Genomic DNA, 9,733 nt, shown 5'->3' on the forward strand with positions numbered 1-9,733 from the left:
ACTGTCCACTCATGTAGCCCACACTTCCTGAGCTTGTCCAGAAGGGTGTTATGGGAGACAGTATCTAAAGCCTTGCTGAAGTCAAGGTACACAATGTCCACTGCTTTCCCCTCGTTTACCCAGCCAGTCCTTTCATCATAGAAGGCAACCAGATTGTTCTAGGAGATAAACTACTGAGGGTACAAAAAAGAAATATTTTTAGGGTAATATACTTTGTTTTATTAAATCAATCAATATGCTTGGAAAGAAAGCTTCCCCACTGGTCATGCACAGCCTTTTTCAGTTAACAAAGACATTTCAAAGATGGTCAACAGGCAGCTTTCAAATGCTCAACTCAGTTCATGAATCACCTTTCTGACACCAGAATGCATCCAGATTTCCTCTTTGCTAAGCTTGTTGTTAATTTCTCCAAATAATTTCTCTTTGTTTCAAGCAGTTATTAGTCATCTGAAATGGCAGGGAATTAATGTCATAATTTGGTTGGAACTCATTTCAAGTTGGTAACGCCGCTTCACAATATTTGTGCTGGTTATGAAGCTAGCATGCCATAATAGCACAGTTTAAAGTTAGCTTACAACTCAAGTTTTAATAACAACAAACCACTTACATGATCAATATCAATTCTTGGTTAATCTGAGGCAGAGTCATTGGTCAATTTTTTTGCGTTCTTCTTGTTGACTTTTTTGGACTGTAGGGATTGGTTAAAGCATTATGTTCACCATGCTGTAATCTTGATTCAATAGACATCCAACTGTTCACAATGATTTAAGTGAACTGGTATGTGAGTACTATCACAGTGCACATGTTTGTTACAGTAAATTTTTAAGAGAATAAATTCTTCATTCAAATGAAACGTAGGCTAAAAGGTAGATAATCACCATGAGGACTGTGGCTACTAATGAATGTTTTGCTATATTTAGAAAAAAATAATGCAGTTACTTGTCCTAGTACTTGAGTTTCTGAATGAACATCAGAATGACATACAGACATGTTTGATGTGTTTGACAAGCTTGACTGCATGGACCACAGCGAGTTCATAACAAAATAGAAAATTATGAAGTGATTCTTACTTGCAGCTACTTACTTAACACATTTTTGGACAGTATGAATGATATAGACAAATACTCAGCAGAAACACATTTTGAGCTTGAATCGATTGTTTGAGCAACTATTGTTCTGTATGCATTAAGAATAAAGGGGGGAGGAGAGTGGCAATTAAATATTATGATATGACACAAGCCAAGATAGCATTCAGCTCCTTCATGATTCCCAAAAAGGGATGAAAGTGATCAGCTAAGACCCTGGAAAATGTTATCAGAATGTCAGCCAAAGGTTGCAGTTTATCTAATAAAAAACAGTATATGTTAAAGTTATCCCAAAGGATGAATAATCATTAATAAAGGGATATACAAAAATGGCAACAACAAAAGACAAGAAAGAGGTGAAACTAAACTTCTATGCAATGTAATCTGTTCGTGTCTGCATTACTTACATGAATCCTCCACGAAATTCTTCAGATTATTGATTTGGTTTCAGGTCCTTGTTGAGGACACAGTCTTTGGAATAAAATGCACACAAGACAAGAATCAATTGTCTTGAATTATTTTAAATTGTTCTTAAATATGTTAACAAATAGAGCTTACAAAGCAGAAGGAATACTGATACTGAAATTTAGCCGATCACATTTTATTACTTACTCAACTGTTCACCCATATTTAAGTGTTAAAAAATTTTAGCATGTGTTGCACTGTATACTTTTTATTATCATCATTATAACCTAGAAAACACATTACTTTAAAAACTGTCACCTCTGTCAGAATAGCCATTTACATTTTAACTGTTTTAAGCAGGAAATAGAGCAAAAAAATTTCAAAGCATCTTTTTGAAAAGAATGCCATGAATAAAAAAATATGTATAAGCAGGGGAAGAAAAAGATGAGGAAACGAGAAGCAACTAATTTATAGCCCATGAGCATTTTCTTAGACATTAATTAAAACCATGGCAAACACTTGAGATATAATTATGAAAAAGGCAAATACTTCAATGCTGCCAAGATTATCCCTTAAATATTCTACACCTGATATTAATTGCTTAAAGATTGGATGTATGAGGCAAAAAATGACTTTAAAGCATTATTACCCTTCATGAAAAAATCAAAGTTTATCTAGTTTATATTCAGCATGGAAATTAGTGATTTACATTTATTTAAATATGATCTATATTTAATTTGTTAATCATTAAATTCTACGTAAGTGTCTGCAAACCAAGAGTTTAAATCAGTACACAGTTTACATAACAGTTTGATACTTCAGTGAGCTTGTTAATACAAGAGATGATATAAACACCAGAATGATTACTTATTAATTCACACAATTCTCTTAGTGAAGATTCAGCATTGCAAAAGCTTACAGTCTCTAGAAAGGCACTGAACAACTTCACCTCTGTCAAGTCTAAGGGACGTGGAGTGAGCTCAACCCCACAAGCGATAGGTTCTATAGCAAAAGGCTTTATCAAGTTGGGAGCATCTTTGTATGCTCCAGGTCAAGCGGTTTCCAAAACCAGCCTTGTTTTACCACGAGGCCCTACATTGTAAGTATGAACATATTAGTCTCACTATTACACAAGATGCTGGGCTCAGATAGTCGTATTCCACTGTGGCCGATCTGCTCTCTCACTCACAGATCATCAAGGGAAACAGATTGTTCCAATTTGCTTATCTCAGAGCTACCGCAGCTTATAACAGCAGAAAGAATTACTGTACAGCCTCAAAATACGAGGATAAACAAAGGCGGAGAAGAGTGAAGGTGAAGAGGCTTTTGTCAGATAGAGCAAAGATGACAAAATGGGCCTACTGCTTTGAAAACTACACCAGTCTGCATGATCAAGACAGCCCTGGGCTTACTGACAATGTCTTCCAGCTTTTTTCCTAAAGCCTTAGGCAGCAGGGGAATAGGTAAATTATTAGTGAAGGAAGTATTGGCTTTCAGCAATAATTCTATTCCTATTTATTTACCGTTGTAAATCTTGTTTAGATGCTCTGACAATTTTACGTATAGAACAGTCAAGTTCATGTGATTCTGAAAGAGACGACTCTATCAAGATCCCAGAGAAGGATGTTATGCCAGTAACACCTGACCAAGTGCAGCAAAAGGCATGCAGAAATTTTATTGTTGTACGTGGAAAGCTGGGCAACTCCACCAGGCAGACAGCAGTTTAGAATGAACATTAAAATTCATTACTTTGGAATTTGTGTCTCACATCAGTTAAATGTCTAAGTTCGTCTTAGCTTCAAAGAAGCCATTTCATTTTCACTTTCTTCTTCTGATTTATTCAACTGGAGTATAGTCAGAGATCTGCATTTGAAGAGTTTCCTTTGTATTTTACATTCTGCACATACCACCATTGTAAATAAACTATCCAAGAACACACTCAACCTAGGAGTACTATTAGCAGGCAGCTTGAAAATCTCTTCAGAGTCCCTCTTCCTTAGTTTGATACACAACCAGTGAGCAACTGTTGTACCCTATTTTTCCAATTATAAAACCTCATAATCAAACCAATGAAAAAATCCGTATGTTCCTTTACATTTCATTAGAGAACACATTGGAATTTCAGTTTCAAATAACAAGAAAAATAAAGCCTTCTAGTCTCAAAACATATTCTTCAATTTCATAACAATTGTGGTAAGTGGGCAAATTGGCACACACAGGGAACTCACCACATGTTCACTGTTCAAAACTGGCAGAATATTGGTTTTAAAAGGATCAAAAAAACAATTTTTTCCTTTATCGGATAAAATCTCAAAGGTGAGATTTTGTGTAGACATTTTAAATCATGCCTAAATTTGTTTCTGTTCAGCAGATCAAGCTATCAAGCTTGTGTTTAAGAGTTTCAAATCCCACTGTCTTTGTCATGACTTGGGATACAATTAGTCATTTACTGTCCTAACTAATTACAGATTATTGTACCAGAACCTATATACCTAACATTTAGATTAGTTTTGAAATAATTTTATTAGCACCTTTTTGTTCAGTGAAAAACATTTTAGAAGTTCACTGTTAAGGCTTTTCAGTTAACTGAAAAGTGGACATTTATGCTGTGTGTTTTAGATAAATGACCCTTCCCCTCACATCTGAGTCAGGAAAACTGGATTTTTTTCCCCTGTAAGAGATTCCATCAGGCACTTTTTCAAGAACAAGTTAGGCAGAATGGAAGGCAAAAAAACTGGGATTCTGCCTGCCAGTATCTGCAGGCATAGGTTTATTTAGCAAAAAAAGTCTCTTTTCATCCACATTCTTTCCCATTTTTACTAGCAGATGTTCCAAAGGAAGAGTGCTATCAGTGATTTTCATAGGTCATCCTATGCTTGTGTATTTACATGGGCATTTGAGGATGCATACACATACATGAGCAGATGTGAATATAAATCTTTTCTGAGATTATGCATAGTGCGGACTCATTTCACTAAGAAATTAATCCTATCAAAATTAAATTTTAGGCAGCTTCCAGAAACTTAGTAATAGAGCACTGAGTGACTGACTTCACAATCACTTTTGTTCTTCATCCTTAATTGGGGTTCATCAGTTTCACAGAAGGATTTTAAATCTTTATTTAAAAAGAGGAAATAATTTGGTGAAGCTAGATAAGATTATCTGCATTTTTCTTCCTTTGCTCAAAGCAATTGTATGATAAAGCAGTCTATGCAAGAACCAAGATGGTAACACACATATGTCAAGCTTTTATGAACTAATCATCCATTACAAATATAAAAAAGAAAACTCAAAATAAAATTCAAATATGTTAATATATTCCACTAATGGAAATCTAATAGACAAGTGGAATTCAAGGTAAGCTCTCCTATCCCACTCTAGGCAGAAACCATTATATATATACTGCATAAAACATATTCAAGGCTGAACTATTCCACCATATGGTGGATATTACAGGGAATCAGCTAGAGACTGCAGTGATTAGCACTGAAGTTGATGAGGATGAAAACAGCTGCCTTGTCCCCTCTTCATTCTTTCTCCAAAAAAAACATCAGTAGGGTGCAACAAATGTGTTTATGGGCCAGTGTCCCAATGTTTGCCAGGATGGTGGTATTAACATTGCAGCCAACTGCCCAGCACTATAGCAGCAGGAAGCCAAAGACATTTTTTGCTGCTTCTTCTGTAAGCCAAGATTATTACCCAATTTTTTTTTCCTTATTGCAAAGCAATTGTTGCTGAGTAGAAAAATCTCAAAATCATACGGCAGCTAATTAAGTGCAAGGTTGCTACAAGCTTTGCCATCGAAATGGCCTACCTCATCATCTTTCCTCAATGCATACAGATGAAGCTACTAGATTATATCAGTAAAATGGATTGTGATATTTCTTTTGAACACCCAGTCCAATACACATTGTAGACATGCTCTCTTTTGCAGCCTGTTGTAGAACACCAGCAGGTCCCCACTGGGTTTCATTAGATTAAGGATTCCAGGGAATGCTGCACTGGCACGTTGGCAGGCAAGTCCAGACACAGTGCAATGACTTTCTATAAATCTCTATCATTCCACACAAATTCACAGTAATAATTTGTGACTGTAAGCTGCACTGGTAATAAGTGAAAGATGGCCTTTCTCAATGGGTCATCTTTTGAGCCCTCTCTTTCAAGATGGAATTATACAGAGACTATGACTGACAGCCCGAAAGCATTTGAATTCAGCCTTGTGTGCCTGCCAGAGCCAAAACAGACTCAGTTATGGGAAAACAAACACATAAAGTAGAAATAACAATAAAACTGAATGGTGAGTTTAGTGAGATGCAACCTCCCTTTTTGTTAATTCAGTGTAGAACAGTTACAGAGAAATGAGTCTTAATATATTTTGTCAGAATATACAGTCCCTTCTCAGCCTCTGGTATGAAGCTTTGAGAGGCATTTTTAATTTGGCTGGTTTGGGGGGGCATTATTTTTGTCTTTTTAATATTTGTTTGTTAGTTTGTTTTGTTTTAAGAAAAAAAAAAGATCAAATATTATGTAAGAAGGTCTGGATATATTCTAGGCTCCTCCTGAGAGCAAAAATGACAGAGGCATTCTTTGAAATTTCATCACCTAATGCTAGAAATACCTTTCTGCCAAGGAACACATTTCCTTCCTTTTACTTGTGGTCCTAGTAACAACAGTTCTCATGATATGGGAGGTATCTGATTTTTATATTAGAATAGGAATTCTACATCAGCCTTAGCACAGAGGAAAGGAACAGAAAGACAAAAACAAACAAAAATGAAGGTGGCCAATGGAACATAGAAGTCCTCACTGCTAAGTTTCACTGCAAAAATGCAAGTGAACTCTTTTACCCAGCACTTGAATAATAAAACCTACCTTGCTGTATTTCTTCATACTTAAAAAACACATTTTACCCTAAAGAAACTGTATATGCAAGTATTCCAGAAGGAAGTAACATTGTTGAGGAGGTAGTAACATGAAAAAGGTCCCTGGGTTGGGAGGAGGAAGGAATCCTAGTAAAAACACCCATAATAGCTGAACGTGAATTCATTGTGGCTACAGGACAAAAAGAAAGAAGCGGGGAGCGGGGAGTGAAACTTGTGTTAATAGTCAGATTTGCTTTCTACTGTAACACTAGAAACAAATATTATTTCAAGGCATAAAGTACAAAAAAAGTCAAAGCACAAAAATGAGTGAAATATTTAAAAATTTAAGGAAGTCATGTTCAGTAGAAGACAGGTTAGAAAGACAGGTGCAGTGGCTTTTTATGCAAACCTCTTCCCTACCCCAAGTCTCAGTTTGTGTCATGGGAATCGTGACCATAGCAAACTCACAGTCTTAATGATGATCCAGAATTTGCACTACAAAGAGGAAAAATATTTTTGTTCCAAGAGTCTGAGGCAGCTTCAAAGGCAGATGGTTATCTTTAATCCTGCCCAAAACTATTTGGAGAAAGGGGACCTTCTATTCAGGGTCTGAGATATTCAAGATAACTCAATCCTGCTCAAAAAAACAGACATTAAAATATGCAAAGATTTTTGTCATAGAAGGAACAGAGAAAAAATAATCTCAGAACTGCAAATCAAAGATTTAGTTGTGTGCCAGAGCTATTAATTAACGTTCCCATAAAGTTAAGCTGTTTGTTTAGAAAGCTGGTAGTTGAGAGAAAATTGATCCTGATGAACAGTAGATTCAGTCTCCATGATCACAGAAGTCACAAAGGTTACAGTACATCCTATTGTTTAATTTAACTGTTTAGGTACATTATCCTCCAATGTTTGCTTAGAAAAAGCTTCTCCACTCTCCTTCTCATGTCTAAATGATTACAAGAAGGCAACTGGCATAATGAAGCTCAGCGCTACAGTAGCTACCCTTCCTGCAATACAGCAGTACTGTGCAAATTATCATCCAGGGAGTGACAGGGAAACTGTAATTGCTGCTCTGGATAATGAATTCATTTACCAGATCAGTGCAGCAGCTGAAACAAGCAGGGAAGCATAGTTTACAATAAAAGTCTTGGGTACCTTCTTCAGAGAAGGGACAGGAAAAGGAGGAGAGGGAAAATAAAGTCTTTGAACAACACTGTGATTTGTGCACTTAAACACTATACTTGGCTCAGAGATCAGAACTGACAGTAATGATTTGGCACTCATGCAAGAGCAAGCCTTCATAATGTTGTGTACCTCCCAAGAAGAATTTCATCTAAGGTGACTAATATCAAGGGAAACTCCACAAATGAATTCCCTTCTGCTAGCACTGGCTAACCAGATTGTATCCAGCCGATTGCACAAGCTGAGTCCCTTATTTGGAGTACTAATATTTATATCTTGCTCAACATTAAGAGGCTTTTTATTGCTTTACCAGATCCAAAAGGCATACATGGAATATTAGGTGGTTATGCTACACACTCAAGTAAAAATTATTATCACACTTGAAATAGAACAGGTAGATTATTTACCCTAAAATAAGACACAAAGTAAAGAAATAAATGTGCAAAGACTATATCTGCTAGTACCATGCAGCTTCCCTTGGGACTCATAAAGGAATAGTGCATCTGCTCAAGAAAAATGCTTGCTTCCTACAAAATGAAACAAGTGGTTCAAATCCCAAAAGTCACTGTGTAGCACCTTCTGGTGATTCTGAATGAGCTAAGGACAGTTTTTATAATATTTTCTTAGCCATTTACATTTGAAATTCAGTCAATACTTATTTAATATAAATTTGATTCTAGTAAAGTGCTGCAATACCACCAGCAAATAACTTTTCTGATTTCAGACAGAAATGGATCATCTTACTTTCACAGGAAAACACAAAACACTTCATCTTGTTGAACATTTTAATTTCTATTCCAGTTCTCTAACACCTTTTCTAGGAGCAGAACATCATGAAACTCTTTACACCTACCACTGAGAAGGAGGCTTGAATTAGTGTAAGATCGTATCATATGTTTTGTTTTAGTAATGAATATAACAAAGAAGAGAGTATTTTTTCCTCTTTTTTTAAAACAAAAAGCTCAATTCCTACACTTCACAGCATTGTTATTCAACCAAAAAATTAGACACACACACATAAAGTTTCGCTTTAGTTCAAGACAAAAAATGTTCAAGACAAAACCAGATTCTATGAAGGACAAAATTATTTTAGGCCACAAGGAAAGCAAAAGCTCAGATGATTCTTCCTAGATAATCTTTTTTCTCTTCAGTTCTTGCAGAATTGTAATAAGCTAAGCTAAATAACAATTCTCATGTGAACATTTTAACTCTTTATTCCATGTTACCATCTTTAGTGAATGCCTTGAATCAAAACAGATCTTTTGCAACCTTTGAAAAAATAGCATGCGTTTACTTAGGAAAATTAAAAAAATAAAGAAAGAAAGAAAAAAAATGAGACTATTCTAATGAGAAATTTAGGGGAAAAATGAAAATCTTGTACTTTTTTGAACAAATGCAGAAACTAGGCAACCTGCTGTTGAAGTTAGTTTTACCCTTACTCACAACCTTTACCCTAACTCTCAAAGTCAAAATAATTTTCCTTCTACAATGATAGAAGCAGTAGATTAAAAGAGGGTAAAAAATAAGCAATTTAGTCCCCATGTCACAATTTTATCTGTGGATAATTCTTCAGAATTTCCAGTAATTACTGAGAACATTCCAAGACCTGCAAACTTAGGCTTCATAACTATAAATTCTACTTTCAAAAATACTCTCAGTACTTTTATTCTATACTCTACTACTTCCCAATTGAATTAATGAATGTCAACTCAGTAAATAATCTCTAGTATATATTTTAGTGAAATATTTGATGAATATCTTTTCCTGGTAGGTTGTTCTGAAAAAAAAAATCTACAGCATAAATTTGCATGTAGATCTGCATGCAGAATAATACTCATCTTTAATATAATATAATAGCATGTAAAATCTTGTTGATGAAATGGAATAGTATATAGTCTATCCCAGCATCCATTTCTTTACATAAACTAGGAAATGTTAATACAGGGGAACCAATGTTTAAACTTATTTATCAGTTACTTCTTACCACTTCGTAGCGTATTTTTAAACAGTTAGCCAGTGTTTGTAATATTTACCATGGGTGAGTAAAGAGCAAAGAGCACAAGAACTTTCCTGCACTCACTTAGGAAATACATCTCCTGGCATCCTGAGAGGATCAAGAAAAAGAGAAATCAAGCTCCAAGTTTAAGCCTTGCATAGGGTATAATTAAAGAAATGCTACAACAGTTTATATACATG

Source organism: Rhea pennata, chromosome Z, assembly GCF_028389875.1.
Source record: "Rhea pennata isolate bPtePen1 chromosome Z, bPtePen1.pri, whole genome shotgun sequence".
NCBI lineage: Eukaryota > Metazoa > Chordata > Aves > Rheiformes > Rheidae > Rhea > Rhea pennata.